This window comes from Syngnathoides biaculeatus, chromosome 2, assembly GCF_019802595.1.
Source record: "Syngnathoides biaculeatus isolate LvHL_M chromosome 2, ASM1980259v1, whole genome shotgun sequence".
NCBI classification, from domain to species: domain Eukaryota; kingdom Metazoa; phylum Chordata; class Actinopteri; order Syngnathiformes; family Syngnathidae; genus Syngnathoides; species Syngnathoides biaculeatus.
The window spans coordinates 37900134-37914973 of NC_084641.1; the positions used below are offsets into that span (position 1 = coordinate 37900134).

The 14840-nt window shown below is 40.5% G+C and overlaps 1 long non-coding RNA gene across 1 annotated transcript in view; it reads right to left on the reverse strand.

The window, feature by feature from the left end:
* The window catches only part of LOC133495823 (uncharacterized), a 50797-nt gene extending 41135 nt beyond the window's left edge, over nucleotides 1-9662 (reverse strand). Inside the window, exon 1 of the long non-coding RNA XR_009793664.1 lies at nucleotides 9566-9662. This is a non-coding gene — a long non-coding RNA (uncharacterized LOC133495823). The remainder of the gene's footprint in view (nucleotides 1-9565) is intronic.
* Nucleotides 9663-14840: the final 5178 nt, after the last annotated feature.

Sequence of the window (14840 nt, forward strand, 5' to 3'; positions counted from 1 at the left end):
GGTGGCTTATCACGGAGCCGAGCCGTGCTGCTTTAGCCGCCGCAGTACGCGATGAACAACACCGTCGAGCCGGGGCGCTTTACTGCGTTGTCGTCGTACGTGGCTGAGTGAGTCATTGTCAGCTGCGTTCTTCAGAGCTGCCGCCGTCCACCAGCCCGAAGCGCAGCCTTCGCTGGCGAAGCGACGCAGCAGGCCGACGCCGTCTGATGCGCACATCGACACATTTCGTACGCGGAGCTTTAGTTATGTGATGAGAGACCGATTACGTGGTCTGCCCCAAACTATTATTTTTTTAGAAGCTGTATAGAAGCTGGAACCCACGAAGCTCTCATCCTCTGCACCTGTGCAATCCATTTTTCACGACGAACCGGGTTTCTTGCAAACTTATGAAGGGTAAATCCATTCTCCCGAGTGTTCAAGGAATGTCCAGCAATGGAACGAGCTGGCATTTTGGCTAACACGAAGGAACAACGAGCAAATTTCCCAGAGGTAAAACTAATGGAAACAAACGAGTCCACTTGGGGGCGCTTATGTCTTTTACGTCACTTCCTGCTTCTTTTTAATAACAAATCCCTTGAGAGGATTTTCACGGCGGGAGTTACAAAAAGCTGTATACGTCAAAATCATGATTTGTGGTGAAAAAACACATGGGCCTATATTGGCTGCCGTTTTTTCATTAATAACAAACTAAAAATCATCAAAGGGCATGACAGTGGCCCTTTAAGCATCATAAAGATGTTATGCCACACCAAACATTGGCTATATTAAAAAATTGCCTTGGCTTTACGAGAGTTGGGGGGATGTTTAATATGGGATAGTGTCCTACTGTCCTCCTACTCTCTTGTCCACATTCGTGTCACGTTCCTCTTGTGTCAGCTGAACTCATCAGCCCTTTTCTTTTGTTGTTTGAAAACAAATTTTACAGAGTGGGGTGTTACTGCGTGCATATTACTGTGGAGCTGTGAAATGTTTTGCAAAGTGAAAAAGTTCACTTAATAATTGGCATGGCAATCAGATGTACAGTGAAGAAAATAAATATTTGAACACCTTGCTATACTGCAACTTCTCCCACTTGGAAATAATGCAGGGGTCTGAGATTTTCATCGTAGGTGCATTTCCACTGTGAGAGAGAGAATCTAAAAAGAAAATTGGAGAAATCACAATTTATGATTTTTTTTAACAATTTATTTTTGTGATACAGCTGCAAATAAGTATTGGAACACCTGAGAATACCAATGTAACCAAACCAATGTTAATATTTGGTACAGTCACCTTTGTTTGCAATTACAGAGGTCAAACGTTTCCTGTAGTTGTTCACCAGGTTTTCACACACTGCAAGAGGGATTTTTGTCCACTCATGCACACAGATCTTCTCTAGATCAGACAGGTTTCTGGGCTGTTGCTGAGAAACACGGAGTTTCAGCTCCCTCCAAATATTTTCTGGCCTGATTCCTTAACTTTTCTAAGGGTCATTGAGAACCCATGAGGTGATATCTTGGATGGGGCTCCACTCCGATTGAGATTGACTGTCATGTTTAGCTTCTTCCATTTTCTAATGATTGCTCCAACAGTGGACCTTTTTTCACCAAGCTGCTTGGCAATTTCTCCGTAGCCCTTTCCAGCTGTGTGGAGTTGTAAAATGTTGTCTCTGGTGTCTTTGGACAGCTCTTTGGTCTTGGCTATTTTACAAGTTTGAGTCTTACAGATTGTATGGGGTGGACAGGTGTCTTTATGCTGCTAACGACCTCAAACAGGTGCATCTGATTCAGGATAATACATGGAGTGGAGGTGGACCTTTAAAGGGGGAATAACAGGTCTTTGAGGGTCAAAATTCTAGCTGATATGTGTTCAAATATTTGCATCTTATTTGCTTATTTGCAGCTGTGTCACACAAATTGTTAAAAAAAAAAAATCATACATACTTGTGATTTCTGGATTTTTCATTCTAAATTATCTCTCTCACAGTGGACATGCACCTATGATGAAAATTTCGGAACCCTCCATGATTTCTAAGTGGGAGAACTTGCAATATAGCAGGGTTTTCAAATACTTATTTTCTTCACTGTATGTATACAGTTCTCCAACAGGAAGTGACGCAACCATATGCAAATTATTAATACAATTTTTCCATGCACTCTCATGAAGACAACACTGGGTGCTGAGCCATTAGGTTTTACCTGCTGATCCACCGTGCCACCTGTTACAAAACATTTAATTTGATAAAGGTTATTTAAATGATGACTCACAGAAGAGAAATGGATTGTAATAATAAAATCAAGCTATTCTAACTCGAATTTCTTTGCTAGTGATCCATCATTAGCTAATGCATTACAAACCAATTAACTGTTATTGTTCCTATATTTAACTATAGATAAATGGTGAACTGCATTAACTAATGTCTTGTCTTGTCAATACCTTACAAACTAACAGAAAGTAAGACTTTGTTTTTGGTAAGTATTCAAACTATTTAAAGCTTTCCAAGCAATACTTTTTGTCAGGTTCACCAATCAGACATTCATTAAACAGGACAAAAAAAGGAAGCAAAGACACAAGTTCAAGTCTCGCAAGGAGAGAGGACAGGAACTGTCTCATACAATTCACCACTGCACTCTCTGATTATCCTCTCCTCAGCACTTCTATGTATTTAGTTTTAAGACGCCCCTTATTTACATGGATGTTACAAAAAGGAGACGACAAGCAAAACAGTTTGAAACAACGTGTACATGTTTGTTCAAGTCCCTGTGCATGTGTGGAAGATTGCTGAATACATGTGTGGTCATCATTCCTTTAACAGGCAGCAGTTCTAACAGTTCTGATGATTAGATGTTTTTGTTCTTGCTATCTCCTGCTAGGAGGCTCCCACGTTATCTAGAGCAGAGCAAAGCATTTCTTTATTGGAAGCAGATGTATGATAATTATGATCACAATTATTCCTACGCTCTTAAAAGACTCTGAAGTAGAGGACACAGTGGAAGTTTGAACTGTTCAGGACTAGGCATTTTATCTCCCAAATCAAAATATAGATCTTGAGACAGTGCTTGGGCTTGGTAACTGCTAATGTGTGGCTAGTGCTGCTCTGCATCACTTCATCTCATTTCCTGATATGCTTGCTCTTATTTCTCAGAGCCTTGTTCTTCCCATTGTATCGCGAAGTTTAACAAATAGTAGAGCATGTACGTAGTTCACTAGAAAATATGTCCTGTCCAGAATTGAGTCTATGTTTACTTTTGGAAAGGATTGAATGTGGGAAAAATTAATATTCAGCGGCATGAGCTCATACTTCTGAGGTCCCGAGTTCAAATCCGGCCTCGCATGTGTGGAGTTTGCATGTTCTCCACGTGCCTGCGTGGGTTTCTCTGGGTACTCCTTTATCCTTCCACATCCTCAAAGTATGCATTGTAGGTTAATTGTAGATTCTAATTGCCTGTAGGTATAAATGTGAAAGTGAATGGTTGTTTGATAATCAGTGGCTTGCCATTTTGAGACCCCTGCTTTACGTTAGCTTACGGATTAGAGACGGTGGCACTGAAAAGACAAGAGCAAGCAGGGATGGATTTGGTGAAAATAAAATGTTGAGGTTCTCTCTAGGAGTGACCAGGTTGGGTAGGATTAATAGCGATAAAGTTAGATGTTATCGACTTCCAAGGTTTGGACACATCCAAGGGGAAATATTGTGAATATATTGATAAAAGGATTATGGCTGGGTAGCATGGTGAAGCAATTATTTAGAGCGTTGGCCTTATAGTTCTGAGCACTAGGATTCAAATCCCAGTCCCACCTGCGTGGAGTTTGGATGTTCTCCCCGGGCCTGCATGGGTTTTCTCCGGGCTCTCCGGTTTCATCTCACATCCCAAAAAACATGCAACATTAATTGGCCATTCTAAATTGCCCCTAGGTGTGATTGTGAGTACGAACCTTGTCTGTCTCCATCTGCCCTGTGATTGGCTGGCAACCAGTTCAGGGTGTACCCTGCCTCCTGCCTGTTGACAGCTGGGATAAGCTCCAGCACTCTCGTGACCCTTGTGAGGATCAGGAAATGGATGGATGGATTATTATGATGATGATTATGATTAGTAGTAGTATGGCTTTTTACCGCTCTTCCATTGCTAGAGCCTGTTGGCATAATGTGTCTCCATTTGGGACGGGAGCTGCACTGAGGTAGACAGAGCAAGGCTTCAGAGAACAATGAACGACACAGAAGATCATTGGCTGCCCTCTCCCCTGTCCCTGTGGTAGACGTTTACTCCTCTCGGTGCCTCAGCAGAGCTCAGAACATTATAAAGGACATTACACACCCGCTTCTCAACTGTTTGAGTTCCTGCCATCTGGAAGGCAGTACAGATGCGTAAAAGGAAGGACCAAAAAACTTTTATTTTTTTTTAAATCACCTTGAACTCTTCTTTCTTCTAGACCTGTATTAATGGAAAGGCACACTGATTTCAACATCTTGAGCAATAATTTGTATTCCATTTTATGTATCTATTTTTATTTATTTTATCTCTTTATTTTTACCTTGCACTTTGTATGCACTGCTACATGGAAGTGCTCCTATCTCTATAATGTATGAAAACAATAAATGGCATTCTATTTCTCTTCTTCCTATTGACTAAATTGGGACCCAATATTGGTAAATTCTCAACACGATATCCATCCATCACTGCATCCATCATCTGAGCCGCTTATCAGCACAAGGGTCGTAGGAGTGCTGCAGTTTATCCCAGGTATCTTCGAACAGGAGGCGGGGTACACCCTGAATTGGATGCTAGCCCATCACAGGGCACATAGAAACAACGATTTTCACTCACAATCTCACCTACTGCCAATTAAGAGTCTCCAATGTCAGAGGAAATCGGAGAGAAGGCATGGGCATAACATGCAAACACCACACAGGTGGCGTGGGGCTGGGATTTGAATCCTGGTCCTCAGAATTGTGATGCAGATGCCCTAACTAGTCGTCCACCGTGCCGCCTAAATATGATGCATGTATATGAGCTATAATTAGATTGTAACCAGGTCAGGGCATTACCTCCATCTCGCTCATGGTCCACTGGGATGGGCTTCATCTAACCTGTTACTTGTCAAAATCAGTGAATTGTGTGGAGAAAAAATTAACAATACATACACTATATTATATTATATATATATTATATTGAAACAGAATAGGCAGTACAAGCTTTTTTTAAACTGTCTTAAGGCCACAATTTTGAGGCCGATGAAATGCTTATTCGATCACAGAGCAGCTGTTAAAGCCATATTTCTAAAATTAACATGCCGCTCAATTAGGCAATGTTTGCTGCGGCATTCGAACGACTGATTGAGACTGATCTGTTCAGGAAATCTTTCCTTGAAATATGAAAACTGAACCATTTTATTTCCCTCGAGGGGAGGGGTCGTCCTCTGGTGGTCATTCCCAAGAATGCACGTTTGAGGCAAATAAAGGAAGGCACAAGAGGGGGGCCCCATAGCTCAGTGGTTAGATCACTGGTTTGGTAAACCAGGGGTTGTGGATTCGTATCCCACTGAGGCCTCTACTCCCTGAGAAGGGTTGCGTCAGGAAGGGCATCCGGTGTAAAAATTGTGCCAAACATATTTCTGCGTTCATTTGAGATGACACGCTGTGGCGACCCCTAAAGGGACAAGCCGAAAGAAACTTACTTTTACCTTTAAGAAAGCCACACTCAAAGTCTTCTTGACAGTTTTCATATCTATCAGCAACTGAGATATTAAGCATAAAAAAAAAAATCATGGGAAATAGATTACAGGATCATCATTATCATGTGGCCTTCTGAAGAGCAGACTCGGGCGCTGATGACTTTAATCAGCACTTTGTACCCTCAGAGCACACCTACACAGTAAATATGATTGGGGACACCTGTGATTTGTGATCTTTATGGAGAACAATTAAATGGACTTGTCTTACATTGGAGAATTAGAGGATGATTTCTGATTCTCCCCTCCTCCCTATGAAATTTTAAATAATCCATCCACAAAATGCAGAAACATGCACTTGTCATGTAATTAATAGATGTCCTAAAATGCTAAAGTATTTTCAGTAAAAGTCTTTTCTAAATGTTATTTAAAATACCCAATAATTCTTCAGAACCAGCTATTTTTTTTTTTTTAAACAGTATGTCTTCCTTGTGACTCTTAAAGAGCCAACATTTTGGCTATTTTCACGTTCTTAGAGTGACTCTCTAATATGGACTTAGACAAAAGTGTCAATTTCTTAAAATAAATTTCATGTGTGTCCAGAAAAGACCCCTCTGACACCCACTTCTGTTTGACAAAGTTTTGACTCCACTTTGATCATTTGGCTAAGACCGTCCCCTTTCCTCTGATTGGTTACTTCAGCGTAGAAGATCTATTTGTGGCTCTGGAGCTGAGAGGTTGGTGGAGATCTTCCCTAGTGACATAGATAAGCTCAAGAAATTTAAATGACCTAATTCCAGGCCTCTTTGCAGAAAAATGGCTGTAGATTTGGAAAGCATGGTGGAATTGACTTCATATTTCCCATGTTTACCGAGCCACCTGAAATGCAATTGACCCCTCCGTACAGGGCACTTAACCACGCCTCCTGAAGTGACGTCACGCCACGTGCACTGACGTAAGACAAACAGTAAAAATGGCAAATACAATACAATACATTCTGAACTGAGACAGATTCCATGCTTCTGATTTCATTCAAATCAACGATATATTATAGATTCTAAATACAATACATTCTTAACTGAGAGAGACGCCATGCTTCTGATTTCATTCAATCATTCACACGTACCAATGTTATGCTAGTGGAGAACGTCTCATTCATTTATACGAGACGTGTATTAAAAATCAAATTTAGGGCATATCTTCGTGGAAACACAGTCTGGTTAAGCTTCGGCCGCGAGCCAGCAAGAAATCAATACGTTTGCGCAGTCCGATCATCGCTAAATATCGCTCAACAAAGAATAAGTGTGTCAATCGTTCACATGTAGCGGTGTTATGCTAGCGGAGAACGTCTCATTCATTTATACGAGACGTGTATTAAAAATCAAATTTAGGGCATATCTTCGTGCAAACACAGTCTGGTTAAGCTTCGGCCGCGAGCCAGCAAGAAATATATACGTTTGTGCAGTCCGATCATTGCTAAATATCGCTCAACAAAGAATAAGTGTGTCAATCGTTCACACGCAGCAGTGTTATGCTAGCGAAGAACTTCGAATTCATTTATACGAGACATGTATTGAAAATCAAATATAGGGGATACCTTCGTGCAAACATATGTGTTCCGGTTGATATTAGATGGATTTAGTTGATGATGCGGTCTTCCACAAAGTTTGATCCATCGAAGGCATTTTTCGTACTGGGTCTTCGGTTTTGGAAAGGGTACGTATCGAACTCCACCAACTAGCCTTTCAGGATACCTGTCTTCACGATTACAAAGTCCGTGACTACACATCTTAACCATATTTTTTGTTAAATAACCCAAATACGCTAACTAAACCTATACTGGATCATGCAATGTTGTCTGAGAAAATGGCGGGAGCAAAAACGGGCTTTGGTTTATGCAGATCTCTGGCCTCTGATTGGTCAGTGACGCGGATTGCGCAATATCCACGGAGGGGTCAATTGTAGATCCCAAACACTATGAAAAGTTGGTTTGACAAAATTGGGGATGTTTAAAACATTTTGCTTAATCACAAATATATTTTGAATAAGGGTGGCATGGTGGGTCAGCTGGAAAGTGTTGGGCTCACTGTTCTGAGGTCCCGGGTTCAATCCCAGCCTCGCCCGTGTGGAGTTTGCACGTTCTACCCGTGCATGCATGGGGATTCTCTGGGCACTCAAATCAAAAACATGCAACATTAATTGGACACTCTAAAATGCCCCTAGGTGTGATTGTGAGTGTGCCTGTTTTCTTTTTCCATGTGCCCTGTGATTGGCTGGCAATCAGTTCAGGGTGCCTCCTGCCTGTTGACAGCTGGGATAGGCTCCAGCACTCCCTGCGACCCTTGTGAGGATAAGTGACTAAGAAAATGGATGAATGGATGGATGGATATTTTGAATATTAGTAATTATATACTGAAGTTTTTTCTCTCAACAAATATGCAACCATTTACGGTATCTGTATTTTTCTCCATCTGGAGGAAGATTGAGGCTAACCCGTCGGACACTGTGCCCTGTGGAATTGACCACCAGAAGTAAAATAGCCATGCAGTATTTACACAAATGTGACACTCCAGCACAAAACTGATCTGAATTGTTTGTGTTTAGAGCTTTTTAAAATTTCTGAAAAGCCATTAAAATGTGTCCCAATGATGTATGCTGTATTTTCTGGATGACAGGGTGCCCTGTGTAATGTTTTATTTTTTCCATACACAATCTGCGCCCGCTCGACAATACGCCGGGGATAGAGTGTACGCATTGATCTTCTTCTTCTTTTCCTTTTGGCTTGTCCCGTTAGGAATCGCCAGAGTCTGTCATGTTTTTCCATCTAAACCCATCTGCTGCATCTTCATCTCTAACACCAGCTGGCCTCATGTCTTCCCTCACAACATCCATCAACCTTCTCTTTGGTCTTCCTCTCACTCTTTTGCCTGGGAGCTCCATCCTCAGCACCCTTCTACCAATATACTCACTCTTTCGCCTCTGGACATGTCCAAACCATCAAAGTCTGCTGTCTCAAAACTTGTCTCGAAAAAATCTAACTTTAGCTGTCCCCCTAATGAGCTAATTTCTAATCCTATCCATCCTGCTCCGTCCTAGAGAGACCCTCAACATCTTCATTTCTGCCACCTCCAGCTCTGCTTCCTGCTGTCTCTTCAGTGCCACTGTCTGTAATCCGTACATCATGGCCAGCCTCACCACTGTTTTATTAACTTTCCTCTTCATCCTAGCAGACTCTTCTGTCTCATAACACACCAGACACCTTCCGCCAGTTGTTCCAACCTGCTTGGACCATGGTTAGCTTTCACTGCAAAACACAATATCATCTGCGAACATCATAGTCGAGGGGGATTCTAGTCTAACCTCATCTGTCATCCTATCCATTACCACAGCAAACAGGCAGGGGTTGTGGACTGATCCCTGATGCAGTCCCATCTCCACCTTAAATTCTTCTGACACACCTACGGCACATCTCACCGCTGTTCTGCTGCCCTCATACATGTCCTGTACTATTTTAACATACTTCTCTGCCATACCAGACTTACCCATGTAGTGCCCCAGTTCCTCTCTAGGTATTGTCTCATAGGCTTTCTCTAGAGCCACAAAGACACAATGCAGCTCCTTCTGACCTTCTCTGTACTTTTCCACAAGCATCCTCATGGCAAATAATGCATCTGTGGTACTTTTTCTCGGCATGGAACCATATTATTGCTCGCAGATGCTTATTTCTGTCCTAAGTCTAGCCTCCACTACTCTCTCCCATAACTTCATTGTGTGGCTCATCAACTTTATTCCTCTATAGTTCCCACAGCTCTGCAAATCGCCTTTGTTCTTAAAAATCACACTGTACGCATTGGTATGTTGTAAAAAGATAGTCGATATTCACACTGAAAGACTTTGTAAATGCTAATTTACATACCTTGTTTCCTAACAGTGACTTTAACACAGCAGTAAAATGACCAGAATTGAAAGCTTCTTCATCCTCCTCCTTTTCAGGTAGATTCTTCTTCTATGGCCAATTGAGGTAGATTATTCTTCTTCTACGCCTGCTTAAAGTAAAGTCTCCTTCTTCACGTTGGAAGGGTTTGTGCGTTCCTAAACCCGAATGCATTGTAGGAAGTGGCCAAGTTTGAACCATTTTGTTCAAACAAGTTTTTGTTGTACTTTTAAACTTATATCCGCTTGTGAAAACAACATTTAACAACGTTGAAAAACAGGGGTTCACGGCGCCTGAAAAATGTAGTGGCTTGTCTCTGGAAAATACGTTGATTGAGGTAATCGGGTAACCATTTGTTGTGATATGTCCGCTTAAATATAGGAGATAGGTGTTTCACTGCTCCCCTCGCAAAAAGGATGTTTTGTTTCCATAATGAAGGACTGTTTTACAAACTTTTGTTGGTTCATATGTGCCATGATATTCAGTACATTTGAATTCTGCCTTATGGCTCCAGAAACTAACATTTACTGATTTGCAACCCTAATATTTGCAATCATGTTTCTGCAAATGGAGTATGTGGGGGGGCCCCCATAGCTCAGTGGTTAGAGCATTGGTTTGGTAAACCAGGGGTCATGACCCTGTTTCTCACTGGGGCCTCCACTCCCTAAGAGGGGTTGGTCAGGAAGTCCATCCGGTGTAAAAACTGCCAAAAAACACGTGTGTTCATCTGAGATGTCACGCTGTGGCGACCCCTAACGGGACAAGCTGAAAGACAGTTTATTGGAATTGGTGTAATACGTATATATATAAATATAAATATATATATATATATATATATATATATATGTGTGTGTGTGATTAAAAAAAAAAAATATATATATATATATATATATTTAAAATAAATCACCATTTCACTAAATGTAACTCTTCCAGCACACCTGCATCCCAAGTGAGGATAAGCAGTCAAGCGAATGGATGACTGGATCACAGACGGATTTATTCAGCAATATTTTTAAAATGCTGTTGATATTTTCTATTATCTGCAACAGGTTTGTGCCAAAGAGCACTTGAAAATAAAATACCTCATAAAAAGTGTACTATTGATGTTAGAGCTGGACCAACAAAATTATATTATGGTTTCTTAAAATTTTCTTGAAAACATAGCAAAAACACTAAATAATCTGTTTAAATAAAGGTTGGTGCCTTGACTACCATTACATTCTGGAATGGATTAACTTGAATAACGTTATACAAGTTATTTTTAAAATGGGGATGATGAACAATGTTTTTGTGTTTCAGTAAAAATTATATGACAACAAGACTTTTGCAAACGAAATACAAAACTGCCCTTCATCAGTGACCACTGGAGGGCAGTACAGGTATTGCTTTCCCTGTGGCGATTTTAGGATTTAACCTTGAAACAAGTTACTCATACATTACTACTTGACCTAACTAGTCAGGTTTTAAAAATCTGTCAAAAATGAATAATTTCAGACTTCCCAGTTTATAGCTTATATAACTGTTGTAGGCTGGACCTCTGAGGTCAATGTTCAGTGGAAATACTTTATCTCACTGCACACAATCAAATAAAATAATCACAATAGTACATATCCTAAAAAAAGACGTCTTTTTTAAAACAACGTATTTAGATAGGTCTTGTTTTACTAAAGGTTTGCATGTGCAAAAACAGATGCAAACCTTTGGACATGCAAACAGATGTGGAGCTGATCTTCTGATTTGGGACATCCCACGGTGTGTCTACTAAACATGCAAAATGCATTTTGTGAGGAGTAAATGGATATGAAAAATAGTTGAATTAGCATGAGCAATGTAATTTATCAGACATGACATGGTGACAATTGGTGCTGGGCGGCTGGCCACTTTTAGAGCTGTCCCAAGTATAAAATTTACTGTTACGCAGTATGGCCATACAGTGTACATCCAAATGCCACACACATGGCAAGAGTTAAACTGAACAAAACATGGCTTTGGTGGTGTTACTTGCTTCCCCCAAATTATCTGAGCAATTATATATTTTTTGTAACTCAGAAATGTGTTAATTACCCTCTTCCACTGATATTTCTCATTTCCATTAGTTAAACACTTTTTCATTGTGAAAACCGTGAATGCAAGCGGAAGTGCAAAACCAAATATTGTCTTGGACAATTCTACACCTTTTGCCAACAGGTCTTTATAGATAAATCACACACAAAATGCCCACCATCAACGTACGCAAACTAATGGAAAGGAAACTCAATTAACTACCCGCTATTTGTAATCTTAGTAAATCAGGCTCTTGTGTGAAATCCGGGCCTATTGAACACGACGCTATCAGAGGGAATCCCTACACATTTGATGTTCTGCGTTTTCAAACTCACCTCTTTGCTGTTATTCTCTGTATGTCCAAACTATATTTATAAAAAATCAGGGGGACCTTCATTTGGTCAGGCCATAGTGTTGGTCAAACCATTTGATGTTGGTGTCATTAACAATTGTTTTAGGTTCGTGGCAAGGCTTGGTACCCTGCACAAACAGTGGGGGTTCTATTCTTCGAGTGTCAACAATTTGATGCACAGGTCCTATATACGCTTTGTCATCGAGTCGAAGATCATTTAATTTTTTTGTCTGTCACTCTAGGTTGCTGCCATAGACACAGTCGATGACCAGCAATATTGTTTGTAATGAATAAACTGTGTGTTTTGGACATTGAAGTGAAATTTCCTAATTTCACACCTAGTAATCCCTCTCGGTACCCTGATGTGCAATGACACATTAGTTGAGTGTCACTAATTTAGACAATGAAAGCTGAGTGAAAGATTTATCAAATCATCTCCTCGAGCAAATTTACACATCCCCTTCTCAAAAATGGCGACACAAAAGATGGAAAACATGAACTTTTAAGACAGGTGGGAAGCAGATTATCTATCAATTTAAAGAGCTTGAATGAACGGTTTCTTTATGCATTTTAAAATCTAGTCTAAAGATGACTGAAATCCATTGTAAGGACTTTAGAATTGGAGTTACATATGCTGAACTCTTCAGCATTCTGAATGAGCTACAGCTGTTTAATTCTCTTTTTGGGGAGTCCAGTAAGAAGACCCTTACAATAGTCAAGACTACTTGAGATAAATGCATGGATGAGCTTCTCCTGGTTTGCTTGACACATGCAAGCCTTCTCTCTAGATATGTTCCTCAGATGGTAAAAGGCCGTTTTAGTACCCATCCATCCATCCATCCATCCATCCTCCATCCATCCATCCATCCATCCATCCACCATCCATCCATCCATCCATCCATCCATCCATCCATCCATCCATCCATCCATCCATCAATTTTCTGTGACACTTATCCTCACAGGGTCACAGGAGTGCTGGAGACTATCTCAGCTCTCAAGGGGCAGGAGGCGGGGTACCCTTAATTGATTGCCAGGCAATCGCTGTTTTAGTAATTTATTTGTTGGAATCTATCAGAATACCAAGGTTTTGGACTTGGTCTTTAGTTTTTTAAGATACAGAGTCCAGGTATTTACCAACAACAATTATCTTTTCTTTAAAACAATTGTCACTGTTTTGTTGTGGTTTAGTTGAAGAAAATGTTGGCTTATTCAGTTATTTATCGGCTTTAGACAGTGGTACAACACCTCAATTGAACTGCTTTCCTCTAGCGAGACATTGCTAAATATAACTGTCATCTGAATAGCTATGATAGTCAAAATTAAAGTTTAGAAAAATTTGACCCAAGGGTAGCATATACAGGACCCTTGAGGGACCCCATCAGTCATTGCCATTTGTTGAAAATGAGCACTTCTGATGGTTACAAGTAGCTCCTTTCCTCTAGGTAGGACCTAAACCATTTAGGGACTGTTCCATTTAGTCCTACCCACATTTCCAACATGTACAGAAGTATATTATGATGTACCGTATCAAAAGCCACACTGAGATCCAACAAGACCAAAATTGACACCTCTCCTGAGTCAGTATTCAAAATTTTATCATTTAGCACTTTTATAAGAGCAGATTCTGTACTGTGATGAGTTCGGAAACATCATTGAAATTTGTCAAAAATTCCATTTAATGTCAAGAAATTGCTGAGTTGATTAAAAATAACTTCCTTAACAATCTTGCCTATGAAAGGGAGATTAGAGCTAGGTCTATACCTTTCTAACGTGGAAGCATTCAGTGCTCTGTTTTTGTAGAGGGCAGCCACTTTAAGAGCCAAGTAATTGATTATTTGCTGCAAAACAGATGGCACTAACTTTACAATAGTTTTCAAAAATTCAGATGGAATTGAGTTGAGACAGCTCACTGATAGTTTTAAGTGATGAAGTGCTTTCTCTACACTTTTTTGGTCAACTGTTTCAAAATCCCGCATGGTAATAGAGTTTTCCCGGGTGATGTAGCGAATGCTGATTCCTGAAGAGTGTACTGTAAGTGGCCCAGCAGCCCATACACCAGCCTGCCAACAGAGAAATCTCTTGGTGCTCCCAATCAGCAGTGTCAATGTCTTCATTGAGGTAAAGTTGTTATTATGCCTGATGTAGCTATGCAAAGCCTGGAAAATTGCATTTTAGGGACATAGGTTGTAAGTGATGAATTGTTGGCATTTATCTTTCACATGCTTGCTTTTTACTTTCTCCATAGTGTGTAGTGAATTGAAATGAGTGAAAATGTATTGCAAATTCCTAAAATAGCCAAATTGGGGGAGCTGCGCAGGATCATGAGACTTCTTGCATTTGTCTTTTAACAGCCGGCGTTCATTTTGTCATGACAGAATGGATGCACATGGACAAAGAAATATTCCAACTATTGTGAAGTGAATGGCTGGTCTTATTACACCCCTGTCCAATGAATCAAATTTATGTGGTGTTAATTGATGCTTTCATCCAAAATATTAGAGAACTTGACAATGATATACTGCTGCTGAGAAAACTGTCCTGTTTCAGTTTGAGCTACACTTGACAAAAGAGGTTGTTTCCAATCACACGTTCAACTGTGGCCCCATTTCTGCACGGTGAACAGTGAATCACAGGAATAAGTGCACTGATGCCATGGAAAGTACACAAAAGGAATTTCCAATGAGAACGCCGAAGCTTGACTGCAAGCTTGGCATGTGGTTGCATCGTTGTCATTTCTGCTTTCTTCTGCTGTGGCGCCCACTCTGCTGACCTACAAATGTACAAATGAGGTGAGGTGAACTTGACTTACTGTAAAATGGAAATGTGTACCTTGCCACATTTCCAGTGAATTTTCTCTTCGTA